The sequence below is a fragment of the Thalassophryne amazonica genome, chromosome 14, assembly GCF_902500255.1.
Source record: "Thalassophryne amazonica chromosome 14, fThaAma1.1, whole genome shotgun sequence".
Lineage (NCBI taxonomy): Eukaryota > Metazoa > Chordata > Actinopteri > Batrachoidiformes > Batrachoididae > Thalassophryne > Thalassophryne amazonica.
This window is the reverse complement of record NC_047116.1, coordinates 8,675,863-8,691,492: the sequence shown is the minus strand read 5'-3', so window position 1 is coordinate 8,691,492 and position 15,630 is coordinate 8,675,863. Positions and strand designations below refer to the sequence as shown.

Below are 15,630 nucleotides of genomic sequence, written 5' to 3'. Positions count from 1 at the left end.
GCTTCATCCTTAAATAGGGGATGCCTGATTCACACCTGTTTGTTCCACAAAATTGATGAACTCACTGACTGAATGCCACACTACTATTATTGTGAACACCCCCTTTTCTACTTTTTTTTTTACTAATAGCCCAATTTCATAGCCTTAAGAGTGTGCATATCATGAATGCTTGGTCTTGCTAGATTTGTGAGAATCTACTGGTACCTTGTTTCCCATGTAACAATAAGAAATATACTCAAAACCTGGATTGATCTTTTTAGTCACATAGCACTACTATTATTCTGAACACTACTGTACTTCCACTGTGGTCCTTGAGAGTGGGGATACCTGATTAAACTATCAGGATAAAATCAAACAGTGCCAAACTAACACAAATAATAATGGCTACAAAAAAATTAAAGACGCTGAAAATGCAAAAGTGCCATTTAAAACTTTTTTTATGTATTTAATGCTGAATAAAAGTAGAAGACTCCTGAGAACTGTAACACTGTCTGAAAATTGTTTAACAACAACAACAAAAAAAAACTACACAAAAAGATGTATGTCACATGTTTTAGGTCTCTGACTTAGTGGCATAGTAAGTAATTTTATTTATAAAATGCTTTCAGAAAATTCAAATTGCTGTACAACATGAGGTGTTAAAATAACAAAATAATGCACAACATAAATGGCAGGTTAAACACAAGATTTTTTAATTAATAGAACTTACAAATGAGGACGTTGGAACATAAAATCATTACGTACCTCACAACCCTCAAGGTTATCTGCTGAGAGAGAAGGTCTTATGTTTGGACACTTAAAATAGTGAAATGAAAACACTTAGTTGCATCATCAAATGTACATTTTGTTTGGGAAATTTTGATAAATCCTGTAATATGTGAAACCTTTTGTATGTCAGTCAGTATGTTTGTAAATATTCCCAAAACAAATGTTTAATACAAGTATGAACATAGTGAATAATGTTTCAACAGAGTGAAAGTACTTAAGTCTTCAGTAATTGAGTTTAGTCCCAACTTATTCATTTGAACAACTTCTTAAAGAAAATGTTGCACAAAGCTGTAATGTAACATTAAAATAAGGTGAATTAACAGTTCAGATGCTTGCAGTGGACAGTGCAGGATACAGACTCCTGGTGTGTTTTGGTGTCACGTCTCCAGCAGACGGACACGGTGTCAGCTGTCACAGGCTTCATGTCACCTAATCAGAGTGGAAATTCGTCTTCATTAAAGCATTAATAACGGGGATCTCACACTAGGGGCTCATGGGAAATGGGCCAGGTGGCTGTGATGTCACATAGAAGTCAAAGTTGTTTTTTAATCTTTATCGTCCAGTGCCTTGATTCTGTAGAGTTGCCAAACCTGAAAAGTAGCTGTATCAGAATGATTTGTGGCTCATTTGGTTGTGAGATTGATATTTTGGTTATTTGAATTATTCAAAACCTAAGAAATAAGTGTGATTCCATTTTGATGCATCTACAAAAACAGGTAGATGCAGAAATCTATGAGACTACACATTTCCTTTTTATGAAAATCAGTCTGGTGTAGAAATAGAACCACTCCACGTAAAGGGTGCAGCTGGAAATAAAAATAAATACATAAAAATTAATTCCCAGGCATGCATTGGTAGTTGGAAGTCTCTAAAAATGTTTGAGAAATACGTTATATAAATTGATCAGAAATTAATTATTTACAGACTTCATACAACACTTATAGATGACCATTTAATTTAATTGGATGCCTTCTCACTCTGCGAGCACTCATTAAACACTTGCTGTGCTTCTTTCAAAAGTTGGTTTCAGCAGAGTTGACTCTTGTCTGTGGTACTATCCACGGATTTGCAGGATTCCAGTAAGTTGCTGGACACCACAGTGAGCCTATCCATGCTGTGAGTGCTGCACAATGTGGAGCCAGACGCTGTGACTTCTTCCCAGACTTTAGCGCAGGGGTGCCCAAGTTCAGTCCTCGAGATCTACTCCAATGAAAGGCTCATTAAAAGCCTGCTAATGAGTCTTTCATTGGATTCAGGTGTGTTGGAACAGGGAGACAAGTAAGAGTGTCAGGAAGGTAGATCGCGAGGGCTGAACTTGGGCACCCCAGCTTTAGTGCTTCATCAGGGACATGTTCTGGATTCTGGTCTCATCAGTGTTTGCATTGTTCAGGTGTTGGGTTGGGTTTGTTGAGTTTCAGCACCTTAGGTGCTTTTTTTCCCAGTGAAGAAAGGTCCAGATGTCCTGATTGCAGCACCTGAGAAGCTCAGTGAGCAGTTGGAGTGTCTGGTTTGTGACTGTCAGCAGTAAGTAAAAAAATAGTCCTTGGACCATTTGAATGCTTAGTCTGCAAAGTAACCAAGCCCAGATAAATTGAGTAGGGTTGAGTTAGGAAGGGAAACCAGTGTAAAACAAGCCAATCAACCATGCAGACTACAAATCAAATTTCCATACTAGATCGGATGCGAGGACTGGCTTCACAATGACCGCCACCGCTGCCATAGCCCAACAGGGTGCCAGTGGAAACTGGGCTACTGCTGGGTGAAGAGGAGGAGGAGAGCGTGTCCACAGACAGCAGGAAAAGAGGAAAAACTAGAAGGGTGGAAGGAGAGTCTGGACTTTGCATGTTGGCAGTACGATTGGTAAAGGGAGAGAGCTGGCTGATATGATGGAGAGGAGAAAGGTGGACATATTGTGCGTGCAGAGACGCAAGTGGAAGGGAAGTAAGAGCAGGAGCATAGGGAGTTGGTTCAAGTTGTATCATGGTGAGGATAGGAAGAGAAATAATGTTGGATCATTTTAAAGGAAGAGCATGTGTAGAGTGTGTTGGAGGTTAAGCGAGTGTCTGACAGGATGATGAGTGTAAAGTTGAAATTGAAGGGTTGATGATGAATATCAGTGCATATGCCCCACGAGTAGGTTGTGAGATGAAGCAGAAAAGAAGATTACTGGAGTGAGTTAGATGAGGTGGTGGAGGGGTGTGCCCAAGCATGAAAGAGTGGTGATAGGAGCAAGACTTCAATGCGCAAGTTGGCGAAGGGAACAGAGGTGATGAGGAACTGTAATGGGTAGATATAGTATCAAGGATAGGAATGTCTAAAGACTGAGTTGATTTTGGCTAAAAAGATGGAAATGGCTGTGGTGAATACCTACTTTAGGAAAAGGGAGGAGCACAGGGTAACATGAGTGGAGGAAAGTGCACACAGGTGGACTACATTCTTTATAGGAGGTCCAAGTTAAAAGAAATTGGAAACCATAAGGTGGTGGCAGGAGAAAGTGTATCGAGACGGCATAGCATGGTGGTTTGTAGGATGACCTTAGAGGTAAAAAAGAAGAGGAGAGTGAGAGCTTAACAAAGCATCAGATGATGGAAGCTGCAGGAGGAAGGACTGTTGTGTGACATTCAGTGAGCAGGTGAGGCAGGCACTGGATGGAGGGGAAGCAATTTTGGACAACTGGAAAAGTACTGCAGTTCGTGGTGAGGGAAACAGGAAGGTACTGGGTGTGACATCTGGACAGTGGAAGGAAGGACAAGACTTGGTGGCGGAACGAAGATGTCCAGGAAAGCATAAGGAGAGGAGGTTGTCGAAAAAGTTTTGGGATAGTGGCGAGATAAAGAAAGTAGGAGGAGGTGGAGATCTGTGAGCAGCAATATGGTTTCATGCCGGAGAAAGAGCACTACAATGCAATGTTTGTTTTTGAGAATACTGATGGAGAAGTATAGAGAAGGCTGAAGGAGTTACATTGTGTGTTTGTGAATTTAGAGAAAGCTTATGAGAGGGTGCCAAGAAAAGAGTTGTGTTATTGCATGAGGAACTCTAGAGTGGCAGAGAAGTATGTGAGGGTAGTGTTGTCAGCCATGAGCTGCACAGTAGGAATGACAGACTCATTCAAGGTGGAGGTGGGATTACACCAAGGATCAGGCTCTGAGTCCTTTCTTGTTTACAATGGTGATGGACAGGTTGACAGATGAGATCAGACAGGAGTGTCCATGGACTATGGTGTTTGCAGATGACATTGTGATCTGTAGTAAGAGTAGAGAGCAGGTTGAGTCTAGCCTGGAGAGGTGGAGATATGCTCTGGAGAAAAGGGGAATGAAAGTCAGCAGGGACTAAGTACTGAGACTAAGTACATCCAGAAGTTCACAGATGACAAGCCATTGTTGGATGCATCAGGGATGACAGAGAGGAGGAGTCCAGGGGCCTAGTGAAGGACTTTGCTGGCCTGGTGCCACACAAGCCATCTACAGCCAACACCTCGAAAGACAAAGGAGCTGGGTCTTTGGGAAGTCCAGACCAAGTCCATGACCAGTTCTGATCAAGGGAGCTGAGGTGGAGGCTATGATTTCCTACAAGTACCTCAGGCTGTGGCTGGACAGCAAACTAGCCTGAACAACCCACACCAACCACGTATACAGATAGGGACAGAGCAGGCTGTACTTTCTGAGGAGGTTGTGGTTGTTTAACATCTGCAAGAAATTCCTGTGGATGTTCTACCAGTCTGTAGTAGCCAGCGTCCTCTTTTCACTGTGGTGTGCTGGGGGGGCAGCACACCCAAGAAGGACACATCCAGGCTGGACAAACTGATCAGGTGAGCTGGCTCTGTAGTTGGCATGAAGCTGGACTCTGGTGATGGTGGCAGAGAGAACACTGGAAAAACTGCTGGACATTATGGACGATGCCAGTCACCCTCTGCACACCATCGTCAGCCACCAGAGGAGCCTCTTCAGCCACAGACTGCTCCTTTCCAAGTGCAGAATCAACAGATTGAAAAACTCCTTTGTCTCTCAGGCCATCAGACTGTACAACTCTTCACTTACACACACATTAAAAATACGTACTTTCATGCTAAAAGACGTTATCTTATGCTCTTTAATGAGACATATGGCATATAGATAAATGTATAAATTAATTTTACAATTTGGTAAAGAAAGCGGTTTGGATTATTCATTTTAATTTATTTTACACACACACACACAGAGGACATCACTTTAATTCCTCTGCTTTGCTCACCAGTTTTTGTTACAAAGATGAACATTTTTTCAAGGCCAGAAAAGAAAGTTCCAGGTCATTCCACCCTTCACTGACTCTGGTGCGAGTAAAGAGACATATCCAATATGGCAGCAACGCAAGTTATGAGGCGTCTACGTATATAATGTCTATGGTGCAAACACCTTTTTGGAATCTGCTGTCAGACATATAAAGTCATTTCAACATGGAGCTTTTTTGCATTGTGACCCCGTGTAATCCTTAATCAACTCTTATTTAGGTTATCATATGGTTTTATAAGTCATGATGTGCTGAGGCCAGACTTTAAGTGTCGTTTTGTCAGATTTTTTGGTACCAAAAATCAGCTTGCCCTATGAATGAGGACACAAGAGGACTATCTCCCCTTGCCATCTCAGAATGGAAAAAGGAGAACTGCAACTCCCAGCAGGCATTGCGGGCTTCCGGCCGTGTGCAGAGAAGTTGGGTTTCAGTCGCTTGGTTTTCTGAATTTAAATCTTTGCCACCTTAACTATGGACGTGTGAACACAAATACGTTCTGTTAGAAGGTAAGTGTAGGTTCTTATTTGACCCCGAAAACAAAAGAATCGTTTGGGTTTTTTTTTTTTTTTTTTTTTTTTTTGACGACGCTAAACTAACTTTAGCTGAGTGTACATGTTTCCATGGTAACGGCTGGGCTCAGCCCCGCTGGATGACCTGTTTTTGTTGTTGTTGTTTCTTCCCCTCTTCAAGTGAATTTAGTTTCCTTTCTGTTGGAACATTCAAGAAGTTTTATTATATAATATTTTAATCGTGTTTAGAACTTCTAAATTACTGTTAGCTCTATTAGGCTAAATGTTAAAACAGTGCTGGAACTTTTGTTTCTTTGAGCCATGTTTTTTGTCTTTAGTGCCTCCTATTTTGACAAAAAAAAAAAAAATCAAAAATATTAACTTTATGGTTGCACAACAGAAGATGAATGAAGCCTGAAATTTGCAAAGCTGGAATATGTTAATGTTTTATATTTGTCCTTTAAAAATTGCATGAAAGATTCATCTACAACCTTTAAGGACTGCAGGCAGCCCAGCCCAGTCCGGTACCCATACCCTTTACTTCTGCAGCCATACCTTTGTCATGTGTGCATGATGTGATTTTGCATCATCTTGTTGAAAAAAATGCTTGAACGTCCTTGAAAAAGATGCTGTCTTGCAGGCAAAATATGTTGCTCCAAAATGTCAATGTACTTTTTCTGCATTCATGTTGTCATCACAGAAGTGTAAATTACATTTGCCAAGGGCACTGACACAACCCCATACTATGACAAACCCTGGCTTTTGGAGTTGTTGCTAATAACAGTCTGGATGTTCCTTGTTGTCCTTGGTTTAGAGCACGTGTCCATTCCCCCACCCCCCACCCACCCATCCACCAACCCAAAAGATCTTGAATTCCGATTCATCTGACCACAGTATGCATTTCTACTGTGTGACTGTCCAAACCAGATGCCTCTCAGTCTAAAGACATCGACACCGATTCTAGACAAGGTTAACAATGAGATCCTGTTTTGCACATTAAAGTTTTATGAGGCATTTGTGACTCTGTATTGTAGTGATTGACAAGGTCTCCCAACGTGATCCCTTGCCCATGTGGTTATATCAGCTATTGATGAATAACAGTTATTGATGCAGTGCCATCTGAAGGATCAGAGATCACCGATGTTCATCTTATGTTGGCACCCTTGCACTTTACTCACCAAAATACCACCAGATTCCTTGAATTGTTTAGTGACAGTACACACTGTAGTGTAGAGGGAGAAATATGCAAATTCCTTCCCATCTTTCTTTGAAGAACTTTTGTTTTTTTAAACATTTCAATAATTTCCTCATACATTTATTGACAAACTGGAGATCCCCTGCCCATTTTTGCTCCTTGGAGACTCAGCCTTTCATGGATACTGCTTTTGCACCAGCTTGTGATTGCAATCACCAGCTTGAAATAACATCTTTTTTTTTTTTTTTACTTCATCGCTAGCCCTACATCCAAACTTTTTTATTGTTATTTATTTTATTATATTTTATTATTCCTTTAATGTGTTGCAGACCTGAAATGCAGGAATGTATGTATATTAGCAAATGATAATCTGAGCACATAAAACATGAAATATCTTTGCACTCTGTCTGCAACGAAATAAAGTAATTTTCCACACTGTCCAAACTTTTTTGATTTGGGGTTGTAAAAAACACAGTTTTCTATTTCTCTTCAGGTTGTGATTAGGTGTTATGAACAACTATGAGGTTATCCGTCAGATTGGAGAGGGTGCGTTTGGGAAAGCCTTCCTGGTCAGAGAGAGCCGAGCAGGTGGAAACACACTGTGTGTGGTCAAACAGATTGACCTGAGAAAGGTACAACGCATCATATGTTCTGACTTTCCCACAGTTTTAATGCCTCTACCTTACATAACAATTGAAAATTAAAGGTTTGGTGACTTCAAATCAGGTCCTAGATTTGGACTGTGGTGGTAATCCCTGTGATGCATGTGACCATCCCTGTGACCTTTTTTATGCATGTCTGTTGTGCCACCAAAACTATTGTACCAGTTGTTTTGAAAATTCAAGGGTTAGGGTTTTATAGTGGCTCAAACATCCAACAAACTCAGTCAGATATTGAAAAAAATTGGTCTGGAGAAAAAGTGATTTATCTCATGCAAGCAAGAAGAGATAAGTGGATGACATGATCCAGGCTAAATTATTCACATTGCACTGGTGGGTAAAAAAAAAAAAGCATCTTTCCACGTCTTATTTAATTAAACTACTGTGATCTTCTAAATCCAAGAACTGATTACAGGATGAGGTTCTGTGTGGTTTGTTGGGGTTAACACAGTTTCGTTCATCCATTTATTGTATGGGTGCCCTGGTTTACCCCCATAGACACGCCCAAAACAAACTAAGAAAACACCTGTAAAATGTCTCTGTTGCTCAGATGTCACTGAAAGAAAAGGAATCCTCCAAGAAGGAGGTGACACTGCTGTCAAGAATGAAACATCCAAACATCGTTGCCTTCATCAGGTCTTTTCAAGGTGCATTCCTCCATTGCGAACATATAATTATCTCAATATACATTCGTGTTTGAATTTCTTTGAATTAATGTCATAGTATGAATGTATGTGCACACAGAGGGGAGCAGTCTGTGTATTGTGATGGAATACTGTGATGGAGGAGATCTAATGAGGAAGATCAACATGCAGAGAGGCGTCCCCTTCTCTGAGGAGCAGGTACGCTCAGATTCAGCACTCTTTACTGTCGGTATGTGCAGTATATGACAGAGGCACAAATCAGTATTTGTCTAATTGATCTGATTGTCTGATTGATCTCGAAATACACCCTGCACCACAAGGTCATTATCTGATTATTACTAATTGTTAACTGAATGTGGCCCCTGTCTACTCCCTTAATTTAGTTGAACCTTCACTGTTTCTTTGAACTAAATTAGTACTGCAGTGGTTTGAGTTCATAATGGTAAATACTCTAAGACACTGTAATTTTCTTAAAAGTACCATGAAGTTCATAAAGTGTAAATGTTGAACATTAAAGTGTGTTGAATCTTGAATTATGACACTCAAATGTATGTGGTATTTTTTCCACAACTGTAAGTTGATCTTGTCAGGAGAAACTCCATCATTCCATGCATCCTTCTGGGAAACTTTCATATCTTAAAACTCAAGAACCATAAAACTCTCAAACCTGAAATTTTTATACCATAATACTGGGAGATCAAACCTCTGCGTGCCAAAAACAAAACAAAACAAAAAAACATGCATTTCTGACATTTATGAATGCCTTTTTTCCCCTAAATTTTGGGTGTCAAGTAAGAAGTGTACCAGAAGCATTGAAATGCTCACATTGCCCACTAGATGGTGACAAAAGCTGCTCAGATGTGTGGCAAGGTCTCAACTGTTTATTCATTTGAGCAGTTAACACTTGGTGAAAATAAGACAGGTTGAGAGCCAAAAATCAACTTACAATTGTGTCTCTGCCCTTATGGCAACTTATTTGTTTATGTGATTTTTTTTATAATATACACAAAATGCAATGCATAAATACAATTATATGCACCATTAAATATACATGATCACCAAGTGAATAAACACTCACTACCATTGTGACCCTACCAAGTTTAAATTCTGGTTCATTAAACCGTCTGAATTTTGTTAGCTTATGGCCAAAACGGGGGGGGTTCAACTTTAGAATTATCTGTGCTGTTAGGATAATGTCACTGTATTCCCACACATCTGTAATGGTAAATGGACTGCATTTATATAGCTCTTTTCCATCTGCATCAGACGCTCAAAGCGCTTTACAAATAATGCCTCACATTCACCCTGATGTGAGGGTGCTGCCATAGCAATAGGGGATTAACGACCTTGCCCAAGGCACTTAGTGATTTTCCAGTCAGGGTGGGATTTGAACCAAGGATCTTCTGGTCTCAAGCCCAACGCCTTAACCACTAGGCCATTACCTCCCCTAATAAAATATAATTAGTAAAAAAAATAACAAAAGATGCATTTTTAATTTTGTATCAGGTTGTAGCTATATCATCTATCGATTCTTTGCTCCCATTTTGCTCAGGGTTGCCACAGCCTTTGCCTTTAAAATTTATGTAAAATTGTACATGTAGAGCAGATTAGAAATTGCACAGACTTAGGAGTAATGCAGATGATCCCTGTTTCCCTCCCCTCCCAGGAAAACAAACATTGTAAAATAATATATAATATTAAAGTGACCTTTGTGCTCCTTAGATCGTGGACTGGTTTGTTCAGATCTGCCTGGGGCTCAAACACATCCATGACAGGAAGATTCTCCACAGAGACATCAAAACTCAGGTTTGTGCACTCACATGATTACACATAGAGATACACATAGAGAAGCACACACATGTCCATCATCCATGCATATTTATTTATTTGTGACTACTTAATATGATCCTTTTTATTAGCACAAGCTATTCTATCTCACTGCCAAGTACAGCATTTGGAATACTGTCTATAGTGGCATTCAGAGGGTTTGGAATCCTTAAGCTTTTTCATATTAAATTTTTTTCATGCTTATTTAAAAAATGATTTCAGGTGTTTTTAAGTGTATGACCATTTCCATTCCACCATGAAGCTGTATAACTGGTAATAGAACAGGCAGAAGTTGCTCTAGTTGCTCTAGCACAGAAGTTGTTCCAGTCCAGCCAACTGTAAATGGGTACCCCATTCAGGGAGTCTCATCCACGTCACGCTACAGCATCCAGGAATAAGCACTGGCACAAATCGACTGCGGGGCCTACATAAGAATTATTACATCTCCTTCTTAAAAAGACTCCAAAATATATGAAGGTTGTCACTTGGGAAAGTCCTTAATTCCAAACCCAGCGGAAGTGTCTGTCATTTTCAAATTGAGTTGAGGTCTTAAACCAGGGGTGTCCAAACTTTTTTTAGTGAGGGCCAAATACAGAAAAATAAACAAAGGCCCGGGCCACACACTAGGTGACATATTGACACATGAATACTGTGTGTATTTCTAACTCACCTATAACGTGAAGAACATTGCACTCAGTGGGAGCAGTGATGCACAGTGAAGCACAGAGCCGCGGCTGAGCCAGCGCACATCAGAGTGGTAGAGTACATCCCCGTATTCAGCATCCACATCAGATAGGAAACCCTGAAATTCTCTGTGGTACAGTCCTCTAGCTCGAATTATGTTAACAGTTTTTACAACAGTGTTCATCACATCGCCCAGCTAGACAGTCTTGGCACACAGTGCTTCTTGGTGGATTATACAGTGCATCCTAACAGCCTTACCTCCGCTCTCTTTTAACCTTGGCGCACACTAACGATGCCATTCCTTGCGCTCGCCCACCATGGCCGGAGCTCCATCCGTTGTTACTCCACAGAGCTTGTCCCATTTAAGCTCCATCTTTCAACTGCTCTGACACAGCTTCAAAAATATCTTTTCCCGTCGTTGTGCCTTTAGGCACATCATATCAGCAGCTCCTCCGTACAGCAAAAATGATCATCTACTCCCCGCAAAAAATTAACAGTTGCACAGTGTCTGTGGCATCTGTGCTCTCATCGCATGCTATCGAGTAAAAATCAAAAGCACAGCTTTGTCCTCTCAGCTGAAGTTTCAAGTTAGCTGACAAGTCCTCGATTCTCCGCACCACTGTATTTCTGGATAAGCTCACATTGTTGAAATCCGGCACTTTTCTGGGCACATTATTTCTGTGACTTTGATGAGGCACTACTTTATGAAATCACCGTCTGAAAATGGTTTGCCGTGCTAGGCAATACGTTTAGCGACTTCATAACTTGCTGTTGTGGCGTTTTCCTGTTTTTTTTTAGCACGAAAAAAAAAAACTGCTGTTGAGCTTGCAGGCTAGCTGCCATTTGCTTGACTTTCTGTGTTCGTTCTGGCACCGGTGTACAATGTGTAGCTCTGATGTTTGGTCTCATAGTGCTGACGGACATTATACTCTTTCATCACAGCAACATCTTCATTGCAAATCAAACACACACTTTCCGTTGATTTCTTTGAAGAAATACTCGTTTTCCCATCGTGTTTGAAATCTTCTACATTCACTTGCTATTTTGAGTTTCTTCGGTGCTGCCCATTTCTTCTTCTTCGGTGCTGTAAAAGTTTTTCTTCGCTTAATTTATTTTCTGTGCTGGCTCCATCTAGTGTTCAAACTGAGAAGTGCAACAAAGTTGAGCTCAAGCTTCTTGTGCGGGCCATATTCAATTTTATTTTCAGAATTTGCTGCAGGCCAATAAAAACTGAACCACGGGCCGCAGTTGGCCCGCGGGCCGTAGTTTGGACACCCCTGTCTTAAACTTTGGAGGTGCAGTTTTGAGCTTCCTGGTACTGCTAAGTAGCTTCACCATAACCAGTGGTGGTCTTATTGGGGATGTTGTGATTCTTCATTTGACACTGCCTACAGTGAATGTAACAGTATATGGAAAGTAACACTGTCTACAGACCCACGGTTAAGATGCTTAATTAATAAATGTTATCGTTTGCAGAGTTTGGGGGATTTGACAGGATTATGGGGCAGAACAAAGGCCTCCCCCTATGTGGCCAGCTCCCAGAATAACTCAGCACCTCTCAGGCATTTCCATTACCCACCGTCACTGTCTTCCTTCAGTTGTATCTTTAGGAAAATACGTGACATGTCTAGAATACAGACTTGTTTTTTTCTTTTCCTTGCCTGCTCTAGAATATCTTCTTAGCCAGCGGCACCATGAAAGTGAAGCTGGGGGACTTGGAATTGCAAGAATGTTGAATAAGTAAGCCAGTGTCTTCTTCACACCACACAGCTGTTTATCACAGAGGGTTAGTAAAACATGGAAGACATCCAAACCATCATCATCATCATCATCATTCCACACATTCTCCACCAGGACATATAACACTCATAGGGTCACAATTCTCCAGGAAAATTACAGATAATCTGTATTCCCATGTTCTGACATTTGGACCAATGCAGTATCATTTAACTAATGGAAGTATTTCTGCCTCTGGCAGGTGTTTCCTACAAGATAAACAGGAGTGTAGTATTGTGTACATTACCACCATAAATAGTAAATGTATCTATAGATTGTGAATTGATTTTAGGTTGCTTGTTTATTTATTACAACCCCAATTCCAATGAAGTTGGGACATTATGTGAAATGTCAATAAAAACAGAATATAATGATTTGCAAATCCTCTTCAACCTATATTCAGTTGAATATAACACAAAGACAAAATATTTAATGCTCAAACTGATAAACTTTATTATTTTTGTGCAAATATTTGCTCATTTTGATCGATGCCTGCAACACGTTTCAACAACAAAAGACTGGGAAAGTTGATGAATGCTCAAGAACACTTGTTTGGAACATTCTGCAGGTAACAGGTTAACTGGAAACAGATGAGGGTCATAATTGAATATAAAGTAGCATTCCCAAAAGTCTCAGTCGTTCACAAGCAAAGATGAGGTGAGGATTCACCACTTTGTGAATAACTGCATGAAAAAAATAGTCCAACAATTAAGAACAATGTTTCTCAATGTTCAATTGCAAGGAATTTAGGGATTCCATAATCTACAGTCCATAATATAATCAGAAGATTCAGAGAATCTGGAGAACTTTCTATACGTAAGCGGCAAGGCCAAAAACCAACATTGAATGGCCGTGACCTTCTATCCCTCAGGCGGCACTGCATTAAAAACTGACATCATTGTGTAAAGGATCTTACCGTGTGGGCTCAGGAACACTTCAGAAAACCATTGTCAGTTAACACAGTTTTCGCTACATCTACAAGTGCAAGTTTAAAACTCTACCATGCAAAGTGAAAGCCATACATCAACAACATCCAGAAATGCCGCCACCTCTCTGGACCCGAGCTCATTTGAAATGGACAGACTCAAAGTGGAAAAGTGTGCTGTGGTCTGATGGGTCCACATTTCATATTGCATTTGGAATCATGGACGTCGTGTCCTCCGGACAAAAGAGGAAAAAGACCATCTAGATTGTTACCAGCGCAAAGTTCAAAAGCCAGCATCTGTGATGGTATGGAGGTGTGTTAGTGCCCATGGCATGGGCAACTTACACATCTGTGATGGCACCATCAATGCTGAAAGGTACATTCAGGTTTTGGAGCAACACATGCTGCCATCCAAGCAACATCTTTTTCAGGGACGTCCCTGCTTATTTCAGCAAGACAATGCCAAGCCACATTCTGCATGTGATACAACAGCGTGGCTTTGTAGTAAAAGAATGCGGGTACTAGACTGGCCTGCCTGCAGTCCAGACCTGTCGCCCATTGAAAATGTGTGGCGCATTATGAAGCGCAAAATATGACAATGGAGCCCCCAGACTGTTGAACAACTGAAGTCGTACATCAAGCAAGAATGGAAAAGAATTCCACCTACAAAGCTTCAACAATTAGTGTCCTCAGTTCCCAAACGCTTATTGAGTGTTGTTAGAAGGAAAGGTGATGTAACACAGTGGTAAACATACCACTGTCCCAGCGTTTTTTTTTTTAAACGTTTTGCAGGCATCCATTTCAAAATGAGCAAATATGTGCACATAAACAATAAAGTTTATCAGTTTGAACATTAAATATCTTGTAAAAGAGAAAAAATAACTGGTGCAACACAGTGCCGGAAAGTTTAATAAGGTGCTGAAAACAAAAATGTACAGCACGACTAACGTTTCGACGTGAGAGTCACATCTTCCTCAGAGTCCGACTTTGAGTCCGATTTCTGTGTTGCCCCAGTTATTTTTCTCTTTTACAAATTAGTCCTATCTGGTTGCACCAGATTTGTTTGTGCTATACAGAGGCACGGTGAACTCTTCTCTTTTTTGTTCATTAAATATCTTGTCTTTGTGGTGTATTCAATTGACTATAGGTTGAAGAGGATTTGCAAATCATTGTATTCTGTTTTTATTTACTTTAAGGCAACGTCCCAACTTCATTGGATTTGGGATTGTAAACTGTAGCTAACTTTTTGTGTGGATTTGGGCAGCACCATGGAGCTGGCCAGGACTTGTGTTGGGACACCGTACTACCTCTCCCCAGAGATCTGCGAGAATCGTCCCTACAACAATAAGACGTATGTATGGTCATCACTCTACCGCCTCAATCACAACACAATAAAAAATAAAAAATAAAACTCTGTATTGAAATTGTGTTTTCTGCACAGGGATGTATGGGTCTCTGGGGTGTGTCCTCTATGAACTCTGCTCCCTGAGACATCCAGTAAGCTACAACACACACACAGCTAGCTGTAATGCTAGTAACTGTGTGCTAGCAGGGAGGGCTCATGCTAACAGCAAAATGAATAATGTTGAATGGAAAATTACATGTGCACATGTAATTAAAGTCTTCATGTTGTTTAACAACTCTAAGATGTGTGAGCCTGAGTGTTTTTGCAGAACTGAAAGACAGTAACGTGTGATAATTGTTGCAAAAAAACAAAACAAAAGAAAAATCTGCCACTGGCCTCCTAATGTTATGTGCAGTCAAATATACAGTGCAGTTTTTTTGGTAAACGGTATACATATTACTGATATTACACCTCATATATTCTGCTGATTGTTGCTAGTACTACGTAGTACTCCTTCTAGTACTACGATTATGATTTTTTTATGCTAGCACTACAATTATGGTTTTATTATGGTAGTACTATTATTATCATTGTCATTATCGTTAGTACTATAATTATGGTTTTGTATGCTCGTACTCCGATTATGTTTTTGCATGCTAGTACAATTTTGGTTTTCTTATGCTAGTATTACGATTATGGTTTTTGCATGCTAGTACAATGATAATGTTTTTCTTATGCTAGTACTACAATTATGTTTTTTTTGCATGCTATACTATGAAAATGTTTTTGTAATTGCTAGTACTACAGTTAGGCTTTCTTATGCTAGTACTGTGATTGGAAAACATTTTGTCACTATATCGTCCACACGAGTGGCAACAGTGAAAGAGCCTCGATTTGAGCCCAGGAACCCCGTCGCATGCTGTTTGGATTAACCGTGGCTTTGGGAAACATAAGGTTCTTTATGAGGGCCCTTAAGAACACAGATCACTGCACTGGAGCCATGAAGGATATTGTTTTTGTTGAAAGAGATTT

At 40.3% G+C, this 15,630-nt stretch overlaps 1 protein-coding gene across 1 annotated transcript in view; it reads left to right on the top strand.

Annotated features, from left to right (window-relative positions):
• LOC117525103 (serine/threonine-protein kinase Nek5-like) overlaps positions 1-15,630 on the top strand; it is a 138,617-nt gene that overhangs the window by 92,956 nt on the left and 30,031 nt on the right. The window contains exons 2-3 of the mRNA XM_034186942.1: positions 14,518-14,604; positions 14,695-14,750. The gene's annotated coding sequence lies outside the window, so the exon portion shown is untranslated. The remainder of the gene's footprint in view (positions 1-14,517; positions 14,605-14,694; positions 14,751-15,630) is intronic.